This window comes from Carica papaya, chromosome 3, assembly GCF_054855325.1.
Source record: "Carica papaya isolate Zhongbai chromosome 3, ASM5485532v1, whole genome shotgun sequence".
Classification (NCBI taxonomy): Eukaryota; Viridiplantae; Streptophyta; class Magnoliopsida; order Brassicales; family Caricaceae; genus Carica; species Carica papaya.
Window position 1 is genome coordinate 23,772,787 of NC_142311.1, and position 19,429 is coordinate 23,792,215.

Consider the following 19,429-nt stretch of genomic DNA (forward strand, 5'->3'; position numbering starts at 1 on the left):
CGTGATAAGAGTGTCATTTAGAGCATCTTACATAATAGAATAATGAAAAACGAGATGGAGAGGGCAATCCATTCATATGGGCATTAGTCGAGGCGTCGGGGCATTTCGCTTGATATTTGAACTAGAATAAGAGGTGAGGTATGCACACAGCGAAACAAATGATGGGAGGGGAGAAGGAAGGAGAAGGGGTATATGTCTTTGCGGCGTAAATTAGATCGGTTGAGATCATACCAGTAATAGTTCACCAGATCCCATCAAAACTCCGCAGTTAAGTGTGCTTGGGCGAGAATAGTACTAGGATAGGTGTCCTCCTTTGAAGTTCCCGTGTTGTACCCGTCTTTTTGAAGACGGGGTGTTAAACATTTTTCAGGACCGGAGTGATGGTCAGCCGGTTCATTCACAAATGTGAGTCATGGCGCCGTTGCATTTTGCTTAATATTTTTTGCGTATTCAATTAAAGCCTATCACCTGATAAGAGTGTCCTTATGAGCATCTTAAATAGTAGAACGACGAAAAATGAGGTGCAGCACGATCCGTTCATATGGACATGAGTCGAGGCGTCGAGTCATTTCGCTTAATATTAGAATTTGATGTAGAGGTGAGGTGCACGCACAGCGAAACAAATGACGGGAGGGGAGAAGGAAGGAGAAGGGGCAATGTATTTGCAGTGCAAACTAGAATGGGTGCGATCATACCAGCATTAGTTCACCGGATCCCATTGGAACTCCACAGTTAAACGTGCTTGGGTGAGAGTAGTACTAGGATTGATGATCTGCTGTGAAGTTCTCGTGGTATACCATTCTTTTTGCATAAGGGGCGTTAAACATTATGCGGGATCAAAGTGACGGTCTGCTGGTTCATTCAAAAACGTTAGTCACAGCGTGAGAGCATTTTGCTTAATATTTTTTGCATATTTAATTAAAGCCTATCACGTAATAAGAATGTAATTACGAGTATCTTAGATAGTAGAACAATGAAAAGTGAGGTGCAGCAAGCGATCCGTTCATATAGACATGAGTCGAGGCAGCGGGGCATTTTGCTTGATATTAGAACTAGAAGAAGAGGTGAGGTGCACGCACAGTGAAACAAATGACAGGAGGGGAGAGGGAAGAAGAAGGGTTGTATGTATGTGCGGCGCAAACTAAAACATGTGCGATAACACTCATGCTTGTGCGAGAGTAGTACTAGGATGGGTGATCTCTTGGGAAGTTCTCATGTTGCACCCTTCTTTTTGCATACGGGGCATTAAACATTACGCAGGACCGGAGCGACGGTCTGCGGGATCATTCGTCGGTGTGAGTCTTAGCGCCATGGCATTTTGCTTAATATTTTTTGTGCATTCATTTATAGTCCACCATGTGATAAGAGTGTCATTATGAGCAGCTTAGATAGTAGAATAAAAAAAATGAGGTGCGGCGGACGGTTCATTCATCTGAGCGCAAGTTGAGCTGCCAGAGCATTTCGCTTAATATTAGAGTTAAAAGCAGAGGCGAGGTATGCGCACAGCGAAACAAATGATGGGAGGGGGGAGGAAAAGAGGAATTTGCAGCACGAAATGGAACGAGTGGTATCATACCAGTACTAATCTACCGGATCCCATCAGAACTCTGTAGTTAAACATTTTTGGGCGAGAAAAGTACTAGGATGGGTGACCTCCTAAGAAGTCCTCATGTTGCACCCTTCTTTTTCCAGACGGGGCATTAAATTTTACACGAGACCAGAGCGATGATCCTCGTGTTCATTCGTAAACATGAGTCACGGCGTTGGGACATTTTGCTTAATATTTTTCATGCATACTATTAAATCCCATCACGTGATAAGAGTGTTATTACAAGTATCTTACATAGTAGAACAACAAAAACAGAGGTGTGGCGAGCGATTCGTTAATATGGGCAGGAGTCGAGATGCCAGGGCATTTTACTTGATATTAGAACTAGAAGTAGAGGTGAGGTGTGCACGCACAGCAAAATAAATGATGGGAGGGGGGAGGGAAGGAGAAGGGGCACATGCACTTGTAGTACAAAATGGTACGGGTTCGATAATACCAGCACTAATGCACCAATTCCCATAAGAACTCTGCAGTTAAGTGTCCTTGGGTGAGAGTAGTACTAAGATAGTTGACCTCTTGGAAAGTTCTTGTGTTGCACCTATTTGTGTGCACATGAGAAAATAAACGTTACACGCGGCGTCAAGGCATTTTGCTAAATAATTTTTGTGCATTCATTTATACTCCACCACATTATAAGAGTGTCTTTATGAGTATCTTACATAGTAGAACAATAAAAAAATGAGGTGCGGTAGGTGGTTCGTTCATCTAGGCGTGAGTCAAGTCGTCGGGGCATTTCGCTTGATATTAGAATTAGAAGCAAAGGTGTGGGGTGCGCGCACAACCAAAAAAAAGATGGGAGGGGGAGGGAAGGGCAAGGGGTAGATCTACTTGCAGCGCGAAATGGAACAAGTGCAATCATACCAGAACTAATTCACCAAATCCCATTGGAACTCCACTGTTAAGTGTTTTTGGGTGAGAGTAGTACTAGGATGGGTGACCTCCTGGGAAGTTCTCGTGTTGCACCATTCTTTTTGCAGACGAGGCATTAAACGTTACGCAGGACCGGGGCGACAGTCTACGGTTCATTCGCAAACATGAGTTACGACGCCAGAGCATTTTTCTTAATATTTTTTGCACATTCAATTAAAGCCCATCACGTTATAAGAGTGTTATTACAAGTATCTTATATAGTAGAACAATGAAAACAAAAGTGCGGTGGGTGATCCGTTCATATAAGCATGAGTTGAGGCACCGGGGCATTTTTCTTGATATTAGAACTAGAAGCAGTGGTGAGGTCTGCGCGCACAGCGAAGCAAATGACGGGAGGGGGGAGGGAAGGAGAAGGGATATATATTTGCAGCGCAAAATGGAACTGGTGCGATCATACTAGCACTAGTTCACCGGATCCCATCAAAACTCCGTAGTTAAGCATGTTTTGGTGAGAGTAGTACAAGGATGGGTGACCTCCTAGGAAGTCCTCGTGTTGCACCCTTCTTTTTGCAGATGGGGCGTTAAATGTTACGCGGGACTGGAGCGACGGTCAGCCGGTTCATTTACAAACATGTGTCACGGTGCCGGGGCATTTTGTTTAATGTTTTTCGTGCATTCAATTAAAGTCCATCACGTGATAAGAGTATTATTATGAGTATCTTACATAGTAAAACAACAAAAATAGAGGTGCATCGGGTGATCCGTTCCTATGGGCATGAGTCGAGGCACCGGGACATTTCGCTTGAATTAGAACTAGAAGCAGAGGTGAGGTGTACGCGTACAATGAAAAAAATGACTAGAGGGGGCAGGGAAGGAGAAAGAGCACATGCATTTGTAGTGGGGAATGGGACGGGTGTGGGACCAGAACGACATTCTGCTGGCTCGCAAACATGAGTCATGACGCCAGGGCATTTTGCTTAATTTTGTTCATGCATTCAATTAAAGCCAATCACGTGATAAAAGTGTTATTATGAGTATCTTACATAATAGAATAATGAAAACAGAGGCGCGGCGGGCGATCCTTTTATATGGGCATGGGTCGAGGTGTCAGTGCATTTTTTTTTTTAATATTAGAAGTAGAAGCAGAAGTGCAGTGTGCACGCACAATGAAATAAATGACGGGAGGGGGGCGAGAAGGAGAAAGAATATATATATTTGCAGCGTAAATTAGAATAGGTTTGATCATACCAACATTAATTCACTGGATCCCATCCCAATTTCACAGTTAAGCATGCTTGGGCGAGAGTAGTAATAGGATGGGTGACCTCTTAGGAAGTCCTCGTGTTGCACCATTCTTTTCACATACGAGACTTTACATATTACGCGGGACCAGAGCGAAAGTTCACCGGTTTGTTCGCAAACGTGAGTCACGGCACTGTTGCATTTTGCTAAATATTATTCGTGCATTCAATTATAGCCCACCACGTGATAAGAGTGTTATTACGAGTATCTTACATAGTTGAACAATGAAAAGAGAGGTGCGACGAGCAATCTATTCATTTGGGAGTGGCCGGGGCATTTTGCAGGATATTAAAACTAGAAACAGATGTGAGGTGTGCGTGTTCAGTGATACAAATGATCGGAGGGGGGGGAAGGCGAAGGGGTAAATGCATTTATAACCGGGAATGGGACGGGTGCGATCAGTCTACCACTAATGCACTGAATCCCATAAGAACTCTGCAGTTAAGTGTCATTAGAATCCCACTGAATCCTCATGTTGCACCCATCCTTTTTCGAATGGAGTGTTAAGTATTACGCACGATCGGAGATGCAGTCCACAGGTTCATTCGCTAGTGTAAGTCTCGGTGCCATGGCATTTTTATTAATATTTTTTGTGCATTCATTTATAGTCCACCATGTGATAAGAGTGTCATTACGAGTACCTTACAAAGTAGAATAATAAAAAACGAGGTGTGGCAGACGGTCCGTTCATCTGGGCGTGAGTCGAGCTGCCGGGGTATTTCGTTTGATATTAGAATTGGAAGCAGAGGTGCAAGGTGCGCGCACAGCAAAAAAAATGATGGAAGGGGGGAGGAAAAGAACAGGGGTATATCTATTTGCAGCGGGAAATTGAATGAGTGTGATCATACCAGCACTAATTCACCGGATCCCATCAGAACTCCGCAGTTAAGCATTTTTGGGCAAGAGTAGAAATAGGATGGGTGACCTCTTGAGAAGTCCTTGTGTTGCACCCTTTTTTTTCAGATGGGGCGTTAAACGTTACGCAGGACCGGAGCGACGGTCCGCCAGTTCATTTGCAAACGTGTCGGGGCATTTTGCTTAAAATTTTTCGTGCATTTAATTAAAGCCCATCATGGGATAAGAGTGTTATTACGAGTATCTTACATAGTAGAATAATGAAAATAGTGGTGCAGCAAGCCATCCGTTCATATGGGCATGAGTCGAGGTACCAAAGCATTTCACTTGATATTAGAACTAGAAGCAGAGATAAAGTATGCGCGCACAGCGAAACAAATGACGAGAGAGGGGAGGGAAAGAGAAGGGGCACATGCACTTGTAGCGCGGAACTGGATGGGTGCGATAATACCAGCACTAATGCACTGAATCCCATAAGAACTCTGCAGTTAAGTGTCCTTGGGTGAGAGTAGTACTAAGATGTTTGACCTCTTGGAAAGTCCTCGTGTTGCACCTGTTTCTGTGCACATGAGGAAATAAACATTACGCACGATCGGAACAACAGTTTGTCAGGTCATTTCCAAACGTGAGTTGTGGTGCTAGGGCATTTTGTTTAATATTTTTCGTGCATTCATTTATATTCCACCACGTGATAAGAGTGTCCTTACAAGAATCTTCCATAGCAGAACTACAAATAATGAGGGGCAACAGGTGGTCCGTTCATCTGGGCGTGAATCGAGCAACCGGGGCATTTCGCTTGATATTAGAATTAGAAGAAGAGGTGCAGGGGTGCACAGCGAGAAAAATGACGAAGGGGGGGAGGAAAGGAGAAGGGGTATATCTATTTGTAGCACGAAATGGAACAAGTGCAATCATACTAGCACTAATTCGTCGGATCCCATCAAAACTCCGTAGTTAAGCATTTTTAGGAGAGAGTAGTACTTAGATGGGTGACCTCCTGGGAAGTCCTCGTGTTGCATCCTTTTTTTTACAGACGGGGCATTAAGCGACGATCTGCTGGTTCATTCGTAAATGTGAGTCATGGCGCCGGGGCATTTTGCTTAATATTTTTCGTGCATTCAATTAAAGCCCATCACGTGATAAGAGTGTTATTACGAGTATCTTACATAGTATAACAATGAAAATAGAAGTGTGGCGGGCGATCCATTTATATGGGCAAGAGTCGAGGCATCGGAGCATTTTGCTTGATATTAGAACTAGAAGCAGAGGTGAAGTGTGCGCGTACAACGAAACAAATGACAGGAGGAGGGAGGAAAGGAGAAGGGGCACATGAATTTGTAGCGCGAAATGGGACGGGTGCGATTAGACCAGCACTAATGCACCGAATCCCATAAGAAGTATGCAGTTAATCCTTTGGTGAGAGTAGTACTAAGATGGCTAACTTCTTGGAAAGTCCTCGTGTTACACTTGTTTTTTTTCACACGACACAATAAACATTGCGTGCGACTGGAGCTTTGGTCCGCTGGTTTATTCGCAAATGTGAGTCGAGGCGCCGGGACCTTTTACTTGATATTAAAATGAGAAGCAAAGGTGCAGTGTGCACGCACAAGGAAACAAATGATGGGAGGGGGGAGGGAAGGAGAATGAGTGTATGTATTTCTAGCGCGGAATGAAACGAGTGCGATCATACCAGCACTAATGCACCGAATCCCATCAGAACTCCATAGTGAAGTGTGCTTGGGTGAGAGTAGTACTAAGATGGGTGACCTCCTGGGAAGTTTTCGTGTTGCACCTATTTTTTTTGTAGATGGGGCGTTCGACGTTGCACGTGACTGGAACTACGGTCTACTGGTTTATTCGCAAATGTGAGTCAAGACACCTGGGCATTTTACTTGATATTAGAACAAAAAGCAGAGGTATAGTGTGCACGCACAAGGAAACAAATGACGGGAAAGGGGAGGGAAGGAGAAAGAGTGTATGTATTTGCAGCACGGAATGAAACGGGTGCAATCATACCAGCACTAATGCATCGGATCCCATCAGAACTCCATAGTTAAGTGTGTTTGGGAGAGAGTAGTACTAGGATGGGTTACCTCCTGGGAAGTCCTCGTGTTGACCCCATTTTTTTGCAGATGGGGCGTTCGACGTTGCGCGCGACTGGAACTATGGTATGTTGGTTTATTCCCAAATGTGAGTTAAGGCACTGGAGAATTTTACTTGATATTAGAACGAGAAGCAGAGGTGCAGTGTGCACGCACAAGGAAACAAAATGACAGGAGGGGGAGGAAAAGAGAAGGAGTGTATATATTTGCAGCGCAGAATGAAACGGGTGCGATCATACTAGAACTAATGCACTGGATCCAAATAGAACTTTGTAGTTAAGTGTGTTTGGGCGAGAGTAGTACTAGGATGGGTGACCTCCTGAGAAGTCCTTGTGTTGCACCAATTTTTTTGTAGATAGGGCGTTCGACATTACGCGTGATAGGAACTATGGTCCATTGGTATATTCGCATATATGAGTCAAGGCGCTAGGACATTTTACTTGATATGGGAACAAGAAGAAGAGGTGCAGTGTGCACGCAAAGGAAACTAATGAGGGCGGGGGGGAGGAGAAGCAGTGTATGTATTTGCAGCAAAATTAAAGGGGTGCGATCATACCATCACTAATGCACTGGATCCAATCAAAACTCCACAGTTAAGTGTGCTTGGGCGAGAGTAGTACTTGAATGGGTGACCTCCTTGGAAGTCCGCGTGTTACACTCATTTTTTTACAGATGGGGCATTCAATGTTACGCGCGACTAGAACTATGGTCCACTTGTTTATTTGTAAATGTGAGTCAAGGCACCGGGGTATTTTACTTGATATTAGACTGAGAAGTAGAGATGCAATGTGCACGCACAAGGAAATAAATGACGAGAGGGGGGAGGGAAGGAGAAGGAGTATATGTATTTGCCGCACGAAATTAAGTGAGTGCGATCATACCATCACTAATGCACCGGATCCCATTAAAACTATGCAGTTTAGTGTGCTTGGGCGAGAGTAGTACTAGGATTAATGACCTCCTGGGAAGTCTTCCTGGTGCACTGATTTTTTTGTAGATGGGGCGTTCAATGTTACGCGCGACTAGAACTATGGTCTACTGGTTTACTCGCAAATGTTAGTGAAGCTGCTAGGGTATTTTACTTGATGTGGGAACGAGAAGCAGAGGTAAAGTGTGCATGCACAAAGAAATAAATGACGGGAGGGGACGGGGGAAAGAGAAGGAGTGTATCTATTTGCAGCGCAAAATTAAAGGGGTGCAATCATACCAGCACTAATGCACTGGATCAAATCAGAACTCCGTAGTTAAGTGTGCTTGGGCGAGTATCACGTGATGGGCTTTAATTGAATGCGAAAAAAATATTAAGCAAAATGTCCTAGTGCCGTGATTCATGTTTACGAATTAACTGGCGGACTGTTGCTTCGGTCCCACATAATGTTTAACGCCCTGTTTGCAAAAAGAATGGTACAACACGAGGCCTTCCCAAGAGGTCACCCATCCTAGCACTACTCTCGCCAAAGTACGTTTAATTGTAGAGTTCTGATGGGATCCAGTGAACTAGTGCTGGTATAATCGCACTCGTTCTAGTTTGCGCCACAAATACATATACCCCTTCTCCTTCACTCTCCCCTCTCGTCATTTGTTACGCTGTGCCCGCATCTCACATCTTCATCTAGCTCTTATATCAAGCAAAATGCTCCAGCACCTCGACTCATGCAAATATGAACGGATCACTCGCCGCATCTCGTTTTTTGTTGTTCTACTATTTATGATGCTCACAATGACACTCTTATCATGTGATGGGCTTTAATTGAATGCTGGAAAAATATTAAGCAAAATGCCCTAATGTCGTGCCTCACATTTGCAAATGAATCGGCATACCATCGCTACAGTCCCGTTGAATGTTTAATGCGTCGTTTGCAAAAAGAAATGTGTAACACGAGAACTTCCCAGGAGATCACCCATCCTAATACTACTCTCACCCAAGCATGCTTAACTGCGAAGTTCTGATGGGTTCCGGTGAACTAGTGCTGCTATGATCGCACCCGTTCAAGTTTGTGCCGCAAATACATATATCCCTTCTCCTTCCCTCTCCCCTCCCATCATTTGTTTCACTGTAAGCGCACCTCACCTCTCCTTCTAGTTCTAATATCAAGCAAAATGCCCCAAAGTTTCGACTCATGTATGAACGGATCGCCCACCACACCTCATTTTTTGTTGTTATACTATTTACAAAGCTCGCAATGACACTCTTATTACGTGGTGGGCTTTAATTAAATGCACACAAAAATTAAGCAAAATGGCCCGGCACTGTGACTCACGTTTGTGAATGAACCGACAGACCATCGCTCCAGTCCCGTGTAATATTTAACACCTCGTCTACAAAAAGAAGGGTGCAACACGAGGACTTATCAAGAGATCACCCATTATAGTACTAAACTCGCACAAGCACGCTTAACTGCGGAGTTCTAATGGGATCCGGCGAACTAGTGGTTGTATGATCACACCCATTTTAGTTTGCACCACAAGTACATATACCCTTTCTCCTTCCCTCTCCCCTCCCATTATTTGTTTCGCTGTGCGTGCATCTCATCTCTGCTTCTAATTATAATATCAAGAGAAATGCCCCGGCACCTCGACTCATGCCCATATGAATGAATCGCTTGTTGCACCATATTTTTTGTTGTTCTACTATTTAAGATGCTCGCAATGACACTCTTATCACGTGATGGGCTTTAATTGAATGCACAAAAAATATTAAGCAAAATGCCCCGACGCCGTTACTCACGTTTGCGATTGAACAGGTGGACCATCGCTCCGGTTCTGCATAACGTTTAACGCCCCGTCTGAAAAATAAAGAGTGCAACACGAAGACTTCCTAGGAGGTCACCCATCCTAGAACTAAACTCGCACAAGCACGCTTAACTGCGAAGTTCTGAAGGGATCCAGTGAACTATTGCTGGTATGATCCCAGCCGTTTTAGTTTGCGCCACAAATACATATACCCCTTCTCCTTCACTCTCCCCTCCCGTCATTTGTTTCTCTGAGCACGTACCTCACCTCTACTTCTAGTTCTAATAAGAGAGCTGCCCCAAAGTTTTGACTCATGCCCAAATTAACGGATCGCCCGCCGCACCTCATTTTTTATTGTTATACTATTTAGGATGCTCGCAATGCCACTCTTATTACGTGATGGGCTTTAATTGAATGCACAAAAAATATTATGCAAAAGGCCCCGGTGCCATGACTCACGTTTGCGATTGAACCGGTGGACCGTCGCTCCGGTCCTGCGTAACATTTAATGCCTCATCTGCAAAATAAAGGGTGCAACATGAAAACTTCATAGGAGGTCACCCATCCTACTACTACACTCGCCCAAGCACGCTTGACTACGGAGTTCTGATGGGATTCGGTGAAATAGTGCTGGTATGATCGCACCTGTTCTGGTTTACGCTGCAAATACATATACTCATTTTCCTTTATTCTCCCCTCTCGTCATTTTTCTCTGAGCTTGCGCCTTACCTCTGCTTCTAGTTCTAATATCAACCGAAATGCTCCGACGCCTCAACTCATGCCCATATGAACGGATCGCCAGCTGCGCCTCATTTTTCGTTGTTTTACTATTTAAAATTCTCGCAGTGACACTCTCATCACGTGATGGACTTTAATTGAATGCACAAAAAATATTAAGCAAAATGTCCTAGTGTCGTGACTCACGTTTGTGAATGAACCGGTAGACCGTCGCTCTAGTCCCGTGTAACGTTTAACGCTCCGTCTGCAAAAAGAAGGGTGCAAGACGAGAACTTCCCTAGAGATCACCCATCCTAGTACTACTCTCACCCAAGCATGCTTAGCTGCGGAGTTCTAATGGGATCCGGTGAAGTAGTGCTGGTATGATCGCACCCTTTTCTGTTTGCGGTGAAAATAAATATTCGCCTTCTCTTTCTCATTCCCCTTTCGTCATTTGTTTCGCTGTGCACACACCTCATCTCTGCTTCTAGTTCTAATATTAAGTGAAATGCCCCGGTACTTTGACTCATGTCCATGTGAACAGATCACCTGCCACACCTCATTTTTTGAGGTTATTCTATTCGCAATGACACTCTTATCACGAGATGGACATTAATTGAATGCATAAAAAATATTAAGCAAAATGCCCCGGCGGACCATCGCTCCAGTCCCATGTAATGTTTAATGCCCTGTTTACAAAAAGTAGGGTACGACACGAAGACTACCCAGGAGGTCACCCATCCTAGTACTACTCTCGCCCAAGCACGCTTGACCCCGAAGTTCTGATGGGATCTGGTAAATTAGTGCTCGTATGATCGCACTCATTCTAGTTTATGCCACAAATACATATACCCCTTCTACTTCTCTCTCCCCTCCTATCATTTGTTTCTTTTTGCGCGTACCTCGCCTCTGCTTCTAGTTTTAATATTAAGCGAAATGCCCCGGTTCCTCGACTCATGCCCATATGAACGAAACGCCCACCGCACCTCATTTTTTGTTGTTATACTATGTAAGATGCTCGTAATGAGACTTTTATAACATTGTGGACTATAAATGAATGCACAAAAAATATGAAGTAAAATGCCCTGATGTCGAGACTCATGTTTGCAAATGAACCAGGAGAAAAAGTGTATGTATTTTCAGTGTAGAATGAAACGTGTGCGATCGTACCAGCACTAATACACCGGATCCCATCGAAACTCTGCAATTAAGTGTGTTTGGACGAGAGTAGTACTAGAATGGGTGACCTCCTAGGAAGTCCTCGTGTTGCACCCATTTTTTTACAAATGGAGCATTTGACATTGCGCGAGATTGAAACTATCGTCTGCTGGTTTATTCGCAAATGTGAGTCAAGGCACCAAGGTATTTAATTGATATTAGAACGAAAAGCAGAGGTGCAGTGTGCACGCACAAGGAAACAAATGACATGAGGGGGGAGGGAAGGGGAAAGAGTGTATGTATTTGCAACATGAAATAAAATGGGTGCGATCATACCAGTACTAATGCACCGGATCCCATCAGAACTTCACAGTTAAGTGTGCTTGGGCGAGAGTAGTACTAGGAGGGTTGACCTCCTAGGAAGTTCTCGTGTTGCATCTATTTTTTTACAGATGAGGCGTTCAACTTTACGCACGACTTGAACTATGATCCGTTAGTTTATTCACAAATGTTAGTAAAGGCTTCGGGGTATTTTACTTGATATTAGAACGAGAAGTAGAGGTGCAGTGTGCACGCACAAGGAAACAAATGACAGGAGAGGGGGGAAGGAGAAGGAGTGTATGTATTTGTAGTGCGAAATTAAGCAGGTGCAATCATACCAGCACTAATGCACCAGATCCCATTAGAACTCCGTAGTTAAGTTTGCTTGGGCGATAGTAGTACTAGGATTAGTGACCTCTTGGGAAGTCTTCATATTGCACCAATTGTTTTGTAGATGGGGGGGCGTTCGACATTACGAGCGACTAGAACTATGGTCTACTGGTTTATTCGCAAATGTGAGTTAAGACGTCAGGGCATTTTTTTTTATATTAGAACAAAAAACAGAGGTGTAGTGTGCACGCATAAGAAACAAATAACAGGAGGGGAGGGGGGAAGGAGAAGGAGTGTATGCAGTTGCAGCGCATAATGTAATGGGTGCGATCATACCAGCACTAATGCACCGGATCCCATCAGAACTCCACAAGTAAGTGCGTTTAGGCGAGAGTAGTACTAGGATGGGTGACCTCTTGGGAAATCCTTGTGTTGCACCCATTTTTTTGTAGATTGGACTTTCGACATTACGCGCGACTGAAACTATGGTATGCTGGTTTATTCAAAAATGTGAGTCAAGGCACCGGGGCATTATAGTTGATATTAGAACGAGAAGAAGATGTGCAGTGTGCACGCACAAGGAAACAAATTATGGGAGGGGGGAGGGAAGGAGAAGGAGTGTGTGTATTTGCAGCACGAAGTGAAATTGGTGCGATCATACCAGCACCTATGCACTGGATCCCATCAGAACTTCCCAGTTAAGCATTTTTGGGCGAGAGCAATACTAGGATGGGTGACCTTCTGGGAAGTTCTCGTATTGCACCCATATTTTTTCAAATGGGGCATTCAATGTTACGCGGGACTAGAACTATGATCCGCTTGTTTATTCGCAAATGTTAGTCAAGGTGCTGGGGCATTTTACTTAATATTAGAATGAGAAGCAGAGGGGTAGTTTTCACGCACAAGGAAACAAATGACTGGATGGGGGAGGGAAGGTGAAGGAGTGTATGTATTTGCAGCGCATAATGAAACGGGTGCGATCATACCAGCACTAATGCACCAGATCCCATCAGAACTCCGCAGTTAACTGTGCTTGGGCGAGAGTAGTACTAGGATGGGTGATCTCCTGCGAAGTCTTCGTGTTGCACCCATTTTTTTACAGATGGGGCGTTTGACGTTACACATGAATGAAACTATGGCCTGCTGGTTTATTCGCAAATGTGAGTCAAGGCACTGGGGTATTTTACTTGATATTAGAATGAGAAGCAGAGGTGCAGTGTGCACGCACAAGGAAACAAATGATGGGAGTGGGGAGGAAAGTAAAAAGAGTATATATATTTGCAGCACGGAGTGAAATGTGTGCGATCATACCAACACCTATTCACTGGATCCCATTAGAACTCCGAAGTTAAGCATGCTTGGGTGAGAGCAATACTAGGATGGGTGACCTCCTGGGAAGTCCTTGTGTTGCTCCCATATTTTTGCAAATGGGGCGTTCAACTAGAACTATGATCCACTTGTTTATTCACAAATGTTAGTTAAGGCGCCAGGGAATTTTACTTGATATTAGAACGAGAAGTAGAGGGGCAGTGTGTATGCACAAAGAAACAAATTACGGGATGGGGGAGGGAAGGAGAACGAGTGTATGTATTCGCAACGCATAATGAAATGGGTGCGATCATACCAGTACTAATGCACCAGATCCCATCAGAACTCCGCAATTAACTGTACTTAGGCGAGTGAAATACTAGGATGGGTGACCTCTTGTGAAGTTCTCGTGTTGCACCATTTTTTTTTAGATGGGGCGTTCGATGTTATGCGCGACTAGAACTATGGTCCGCTGGTTTATTAGCAAATGTGAGTCAATGCACTGGGGTATTTTACTTGATATTAGAACGAGAAACAGAGATTCAGTGTGCACGCACATGGAAGCAAATGACAGGAGGGGGCAGGAAAGTAGAAGGAGTTTATATATTTGAAGCGCATAATGAAACGGGTGCGATCATACCAGTACCTATGCACTGGATCCCATCAGAACTTCGCATTTAAGCGTGCTTGGGTGAGAGCAGTACAAGAATTTAGGACCTCTTGGGAAGTTCTCGTGTTGCACCCATATTTTCGTAGATGGGGCTTTCAACGTTACGCGGGACTGGAACTATGATCCACTTATTTATTCGTAAATGTTAGTAAAGGCACCGAGGCATTTTACTTAATGGAGAAGCAGAGGGGCATTGTGCACGCACAAGGAAACAAATGACGGGAATGGGGAAGGGAAGGAGAAGGAGTGTATGTATTTGCAACGCGGAATGAAACGGGTGCGATTATACCAGCACTAATGCACCGGATCCCATCAGAACTACGCAGTTAACTATGCATGGACGAGAGTAGTACTAGGATGGGTGACTTCCTGGGAAGTCCTCGTATTGCACCTATTTTTTTGCAGATGGGGTGTTCGATGTTACGTGTGACTGGAACTATGGTCTGCTGGTTTATTTGCAAATGTGCTTAAAGGCGTCGGGGTATTTTACTTGATATTAGAACGAGAAACAGAGGTGCAGTGTGCACGCACAAGGAAACAAATGTCGTGCTGGGGGGGGGGAGGAGAAGGAGTGTATGTATTTGCAGCGCAGAATGAAACGGGTGCGATCATACTAGAAATAATGCACCAGATCCCATCAAAACTCCACAGTGAAGTGTGCCTGGGGGAGAGTAGCACTAGGATTCGGTGACCTCCTGGGAAGTCCTCGTGTTGTATCCATTTTTTTACAGATCAGGTGTTCGACGTTATGTGGGACTAGAACTATGATCTACTTGTTTATTCGTAAATGTTAGTCAAGGTGCCGGGGTATTTTACTTAATATTGGAACGAGAAGCAGAGGAGCATTGTGGACGCACAAGGAAACAAATGACAGGAGGGGTGAGGGAAGGAGAAGGAGTGTATGTATTTGTAGCACAGAATGAGACATGTGCGATCATACCAACATTAATTCACTGAATCCCATCAAAATTTTGTAGTTAACTATGCTTGGGCGAGAGTAGTACTAGGATGGGGGACCTCCTGGGAAATCCTTGTATTGCACCTATTTTTTTTGCAGATGGGGTGTTCGACGTTATGTGCAACTGGAACTATGGTCCGCTAGTTTATTCGCAAATGTGAGTCAAGGCACTAGGGTATTTTACTTGATATTAGAACGAGAAGCAGAAATATAGTGTGCACGCACAAGGAAATAAATGACGGGAGGGGGGAGGAAAGTAGAAGGAGTATATATATTTGTAGCGTGAAATGAAACGGGTGCGATCATACCAGCACCTGTGCACTAGATCCTATCAGAACTATGTAGTTAAGCGTGCTTGGGCGAGAGTAGTACTCGGATGGGTTACCTCCTGGAGAGTCCTCGTGTTGTACCCCATATTTTTGTAGATGGGGCATTCCATGTTATGTAGGACTGGAATTATGATCCACTTGTTTTTTCGAAAATATTAGTCAAAGCGCCGGGGGATTTTACTTGATATTAGAATGAGAAGCAGGGTGGCAGTGCGCACGAACAAGGAAACAAATGACGAAAGGGGGAGGGAAGGAGAAGGAGTGTATGTAATTGCAGCGCAGAATGAAATAGGTGCGATCATACCAGCAGTAATGCAACGGATCTCATCAAAACTCTGCAGTTAACTGTGCTTGGGCGAGAGTAGTACTAGGATGGGTGACCTCCTGGGAAGTTCTCGTGTTGCACCCATTTTTTTGTAGATGGGGTATTCAACGTTACGCACAACTTCAACTATGGTCCGTTGGTTTATTCAAAAGTTTTAGTTAAGGCACCGGAGAATTTTACTTAAATTAGAATGAGAAGTAGAGGTGCAGTGTGCACACGCAAAGAAACAAATGGCGGGAGGGGGAGGGAAGGAGAATGAGTGTATGTATTTGCAGCACGGAATGAAACAGTTGCGATCATACTAGCACTAATGCACCAGATCCCATAAGAATTCCGCAGTTAAGTTTGCTTGGGCGAGAGTAGTACTAGGATGGCTGACTTCCTTGGAAGTTCTCGTGTTCCATCCATTCTTTTGCAGATGGGGCATTCGACATTATGCGCGACTGGAACTACGGTTTGCTAGTTTATTTATAAATGTGAGTCAAGGCGTAGGAGCATTTTACTTGATATTATAATAAGAAGCAGAGGTGCAGTGTGCACGCACAAGGAAACAAATGTTGGAAGGGGGAGGAAAGTAGAAGAAGTGTATGTATTTGAAACGCGTAATGAAATGGGTGCAATCATACCAGCACTAATGCATCGAATCCCATCAGAACTTCGTAGTTAAGTGTGCTTGGGCAAGAGTAGTACTAAGATGGCTGACCTCCTGTGAAGTTCTCGTGTTACACCTATTTTTTTCCAAATGGCGCGTTCGACGTTACGCACGACTAGAATTATGGTCCGCTGGTTTATTTGTGAATGTGAGTCAAGGTGTAGGGGCATTTTACTTGATTATAGAACGAGAAGAAGAGGTGCAGTGTGCACGCACAAGGAAACAAGTGACGGGAGGGGGAGGGAAGGAGGAGTGTATGTATTTGCAGCGCGTAATGAAATGAGCGCGATCATACCAGCACTAATGCACTGGATCCCATCAGAACTCCGCACTTAAGTGTGCTTGGGCAAGAGTACTACTAGGATGGGTGACCTCCTCGAAAGTCCTCGTGTTGCACCAATTTTTTACAGATGGAGCGTTCGACGTTACGAGTGACTGGAACTATAGTCTGCTAGTTTATTCGCAAATGTGAGTCAAGGCGCTGGGGCATTTTACTTTATATTAGAATGAGAAGCAGAGGTGCAGTATGCACATGCAAGGAAACAAATGACGGGATTGGGAAGGGAATGAGAAGGAGTGTATGTATTTGCAGCGCGACTTATAATAGGTGCGATCATACCAGCACTAATGCACCGGATCCCATTAGAACTCCGTAGTTAAGTGTGCCTAGACGAGAGCAGTACTAGGATGGGTGACCTCCTGGGAAGTCCTCGTGTTGCAGTAATTGTTTTGCGAATGGGGAATTCGATGTTATGCACGACTGGAATTATGGTCCACTTGTTTATTCATAAATGTGAGTCAAGACACCGGGGCATTTTACTTGATATTAGAATGAGAAGTAGAGGTGCAGTGTGCACGGGCAAGGAAATAAATGATGGGAGGCGGGAGGGAAGGAGAAGGATTGTATGTATTTGCAACGCGGAATGAAACGGGTGCGATCATATCACCACTAATGCATCAGATCCCATCAAAACTCCGCAGTTAAATGTGCTTGGGTGAGAGTAGTACTTGGATGGGTGACCTCCTACGAAGTTCTCATGTCGCACCCATTTATTTGGAGATGTGGCATTTGATGTTACACGCGACTAGGACTATGGTCCGCTGGCTTATTCGCAAATATAGGTCAAGGCGCCGGAACATTTTACTTGATATTAGAACGAGAAGCGGAGGTGCACTGTGCACGCACAAGGAAACAAAGAACGAGAGTAAGGAGGGAAGGAGAAGGAGTGTATGTATTTGCAGCGCAAAATGAAATGGGTGCGATCATACCAGCACTTATGCACCGGATCCCATCAGAACTACACAGTTAAGTGTGTTTATGCTAAAGTAGAACTAGGATGGGTGACCTCCTGGGAAGTCCTCGTGTTGTACCCATTTTTTTACAGATGAGGCGTTCGACATTATATGCGACTGGAACTATTATCCGCTGGTTTATTCGCAAATGTGAGTCAAGGTACCAGGACATTTTACTTGATATTAGAACGAGAAATAGAGGTGCAGTGTGCACGCACAAGGAAACAAATGACGGAAGGGGGGAGGGAAGGAGAAGGAGTGTATGTATTTATAGCACGCAATGAAATGTGTGTGATCATACTAGTACTAATGCACCAGATTCCATCCGAACTCCGCAATTAAGTTTGCTTGGGCGAGACTAGTACTAGGATAGGTGACCTCCTAGGATGTCCTCGTGTTGCACCTATTTTTTGCCAGATAGGGTATTTGATGTTACGCGCGACTGGAACTATGATCCGCTGGTTTATTCGTAAATGTGAGTCAAGGTATTAGAGCATTTTACTTGATATTAGAACAAGAAGCAGAGGTGCAGTGTGCACACACAAGGAATCAAATGAATGGAGGGGGGGAAGAAAATGGAATGTATCTATTTGCAGCGCATAATGAAATAGGTGCGATCATACAAGCACTAATGCACCAGATCCTATTAAAAATCCGCAGTTAAGTGTTATTGTGCGAGAGTAGTACTAGGATGGGTGACCTCCTGGGAAGTCCTCGTGATGCACCCATTGTTTTGTAGAAGGGAGGGGAGAGGGAAGAAGAAGTGGTATATGTATTGGCAGCGCGGAATGGAAGGGGTGCGATCATACCAGCACTAATGCATTGAATCCCATCGAACTTCGTAGTTAAGCGTGCTTGGGTAAGAGTAGTACTAGGATGGGTGACCTCCTGGGAAGTCCTCTTATTGCAGTCGTCTTTTTGCAGATAGGGCATTAAACATTACGCGCAACAGGAGATGCGGTCCACTAGTTCATTCGCTTGCATGATTCGCAGCGTCGGGGCATTTTACTTAATATTTTTTATGTATTCATTTATATTTCATTACAAGATAAGAGTATTATTACGAGTATCTTACTTAGTAGAACAACAAAAATAGAGGTGCGGCGGGCAATATGTTCATCTGAGTGTTAGTCGAGGTGCTGGGGCATTTCGCTATATATTAGAACTAAAAGCAGAGGTGTGGTGTGCGCACACAGTAAAACAAATGACGGGATTGGTGAGGGAAGGAGAAGGAGTATATGTATTTGCAGTGTGGAATGGAAGTGGTGTAATCATACCAGCACTAATTCACAAAATCCCATCAGAACTTCGCAGTTAAGCGTTCTTGGGCGAGAGTAGTACTTGGATGGGTGACCTCCTGGAAAGGCCTCGCGTTGTACCCGTCTTTTTGCAGATGGGGCAGTAAACATTATGCAGGACCGGATCCGTGGTCTACAGGTTCATTCGCAAATGTGAGTAGCGGCACCCAGATATCTTTGTTAATATTTTTGTGCATTCATTTATAGTCCACCACGTGATAAGATTGTTCTTACGAGAAGGAGTATATGTTCATCTGAGTGTTAGTCGAGGTGTTGAGGCATTTCACTATATATTAGAACTAAAAGCAGAGGTGTGGTGTGCGCGCACAGTAAAACAAATGACGGGATTGGTGAGGGAAGGAGAAGGAGTATATGTATTTGCAGTGTGGAATGGAAGTGGTGCAATCATCCCAACACTAATTCACAAGATCCCATCAGAACTTCGCAGTTAAGCGTTCTTGGGCGAGAGTAGTACTTGGATGGGTGACCTCCTGGAAAGGCCTCGCGTTGTACCCGTCTTTTTGCAGATGGGGCAGTAAACATTATGCAGGACCGGATCCATGGTCTACAGGTTCATTTGCAAACGTGAGTAGCGGCAC

At 44.4% G+C, this 19,429-nt stretch overlaps 29 pseudogenes; 24 read left to right on the plus strand and 5 right to left on the minus strand.

Annotated features, from left to right (window-relative positions):
- Positions 1-2,456: 2,456 nt before the first annotated feature.
- LOC148267240 (5S ribosomal RNA) lies at positions 2,457-2,575 on the plus strand (annotated as a pseudogene).
- A 347-nt stretch (positions 2,576-2,922) lies between these two features.
- On the plus strand, positions 2,923-3,041 carry LOC148267241 (5S ribosomal RNA; annotated as a pseudogene).
- A 1,574-nt stretch (positions 3,042-4,615) lies between these two features.
- On the plus strand, positions 4,616-4,734 carry LOC148267242 (5S ribosomal RNA; annotated as a pseudogene).
- A 1,578-nt stretch (positions 4,735-6,312) lies between these two features.
- LOC148267243 (5S ribosomal RNA) lies at positions 6,313-6,431 on the plus strand (annotated as a pseudogene).
- Positions 6,432-6,638: 207 nt separating this feature from the next.
- LOC148267244 (5S ribosomal RNA) lies at positions 6,639-6,757 on the plus strand (annotated as a pseudogene).
- Positions 6,758-6,963: 206 nt separating this feature from the next.
- On the plus strand, positions 6,964-7,082 carry LOC148267245 (5S ribosomal RNA; annotated as a pseudogene).
- A 198-nt stretch (positions 7,083-7,280) lies between these two features.
- On the plus strand, positions 7,281-7,399 carry LOC148267246 (5S ribosomal RNA; annotated as a pseudogene).
- A 1,207-nt stretch (positions 7,400-8,606) lies between these two features.
- LOC148267247 (5S ribosomal RNA) lies at positions 8,607-8,725 on the minus strand (annotated as a pseudogene).
- Positions 8,726-9,068: 343 nt separating this feature from the next.
- On the minus strand, positions 9,069-9,187 carry LOC148267248 (5S ribosomal RNA; annotated as a pseudogene).
- Positions 9,188-9,999: 812 nt separating this feature from the next.
- Positions 10,000-10,118, minus strand: LOC148267249 (5S ribosomal RNA; annotated as a pseudogene).
- A 346-nt stretch (positions 10,119-10,464) lies between these two features.
- LOC148267250 (5S ribosomal RNA) lies at positions 10,465-10,583 on the minus strand (annotated as a pseudogene).
- A 309-nt stretch (positions 10,584-10,892) lies between these two features.
- LOC148267251 (5S ribosomal RNA) lies at positions 10,893-11,011 on the minus strand (annotated as a pseudogene).
- A 333-nt stretch (positions 11,012-11,344) lies between these two features.
- Positions 11,345-11,463, plus strand: LOC148267252 (5S ribosomal RNA; annotated as a pseudogene).
- A 205-nt stretch (positions 11,464-11,668) lies between these two features.
- On the plus strand, positions 11,669-11,787 carry LOC148267253 (5S ribosomal RNA; annotated as a pseudogene).
- Positions 11,788-11,991: 204 nt separating this feature from the next.
- LOC148267254 (5S ribosomal RNA) lies at positions 11,992-12,110 on the plus strand (annotated as a pseudogene).
- A 209-nt stretch (positions 12,111-12,319) lies between these two features.
- Positions 12,320-12,438, plus strand: LOC148267255 (5S ribosomal RNA; annotated as a pseudogene).
- Positions 12,439-12,644: 206 nt separating this feature from the next.
- Positions 12,645-12,763, plus strand: LOC148267256 (5S ribosomal RNA; annotated as a pseudogene).
- A 206-nt stretch (positions 12,764-12,969) lies between these two features.
- LOC148267257 (5S ribosomal RNA) lies at positions 12,970-13,088 on the plus strand (annotated as a pseudogene).
- A 206-nt stretch (positions 13,089-13,294) lies between these two features.
- LOC148267258 (5S ribosomal RNA) lies at positions 13,295-13,413 on the plus strand (annotated as a pseudogene).
- Positions 13,414-13,607: 194 nt separating this feature from the next.
- Positions 13,608-13,726, plus strand: LOC148267259 (5S ribosomal RNA; annotated as a pseudogene).
- Positions 13,727-14,250: 524 nt separating this feature from the next.
- Positions 14,251-14,369, plus strand: LOC148267260 (5S ribosomal RNA; annotated as a pseudogene).
- A 532-nt stretch (positions 14,370-14,901) lies between these two features.
- Positions 14,902-15,020, plus strand: LOC148267261 (5S ribosomal RNA; annotated as a pseudogene).
- A 207-nt stretch (positions 15,021-15,227) lies between these two features.
- Positions 15,228-15,346, plus strand: LOC148267262 (5S ribosomal RNA; annotated as a pseudogene).
- Positions 15,347-15,552: 206 nt separating this feature from the next.
- On the plus strand, positions 15,553-15,671 carry LOC148267263 (5S ribosomal RNA; annotated as a pseudogene).
- A 528-nt stretch (positions 15,672-16,199) lies between these two features.
- On the plus strand, positions 16,200-16,318 carry LOC148267264 (5S ribosomal RNA; annotated as a pseudogene).
- A 526-nt stretch (positions 16,319-16,844) lies between these two features.
- Positions 16,845-16,963, plus strand: LOC148267265 (5S ribosomal RNA; annotated as a pseudogene).
- Positions 16,964-17,169: 206 nt separating this feature from the next.
- LOC148267266 (5S ribosomal RNA) lies at positions 17,170-17,288 on the plus strand (annotated as a pseudogene).
- Positions 17,289-18,327: 1,039 nt separating this feature from the next.
- LOC148267267 (5S ribosomal RNA) lies at positions 18,328-18,445 on the plus strand (annotated as a pseudogene).
- Positions 18,446-18,795: 350 nt separating this feature from the next.
- On the plus strand, positions 18,796-18,914 carry LOC148267268 (5S ribosomal RNA; annotated as a pseudogene).
- Positions 18,915-19,429: the final 515 nt, after the last annotated feature.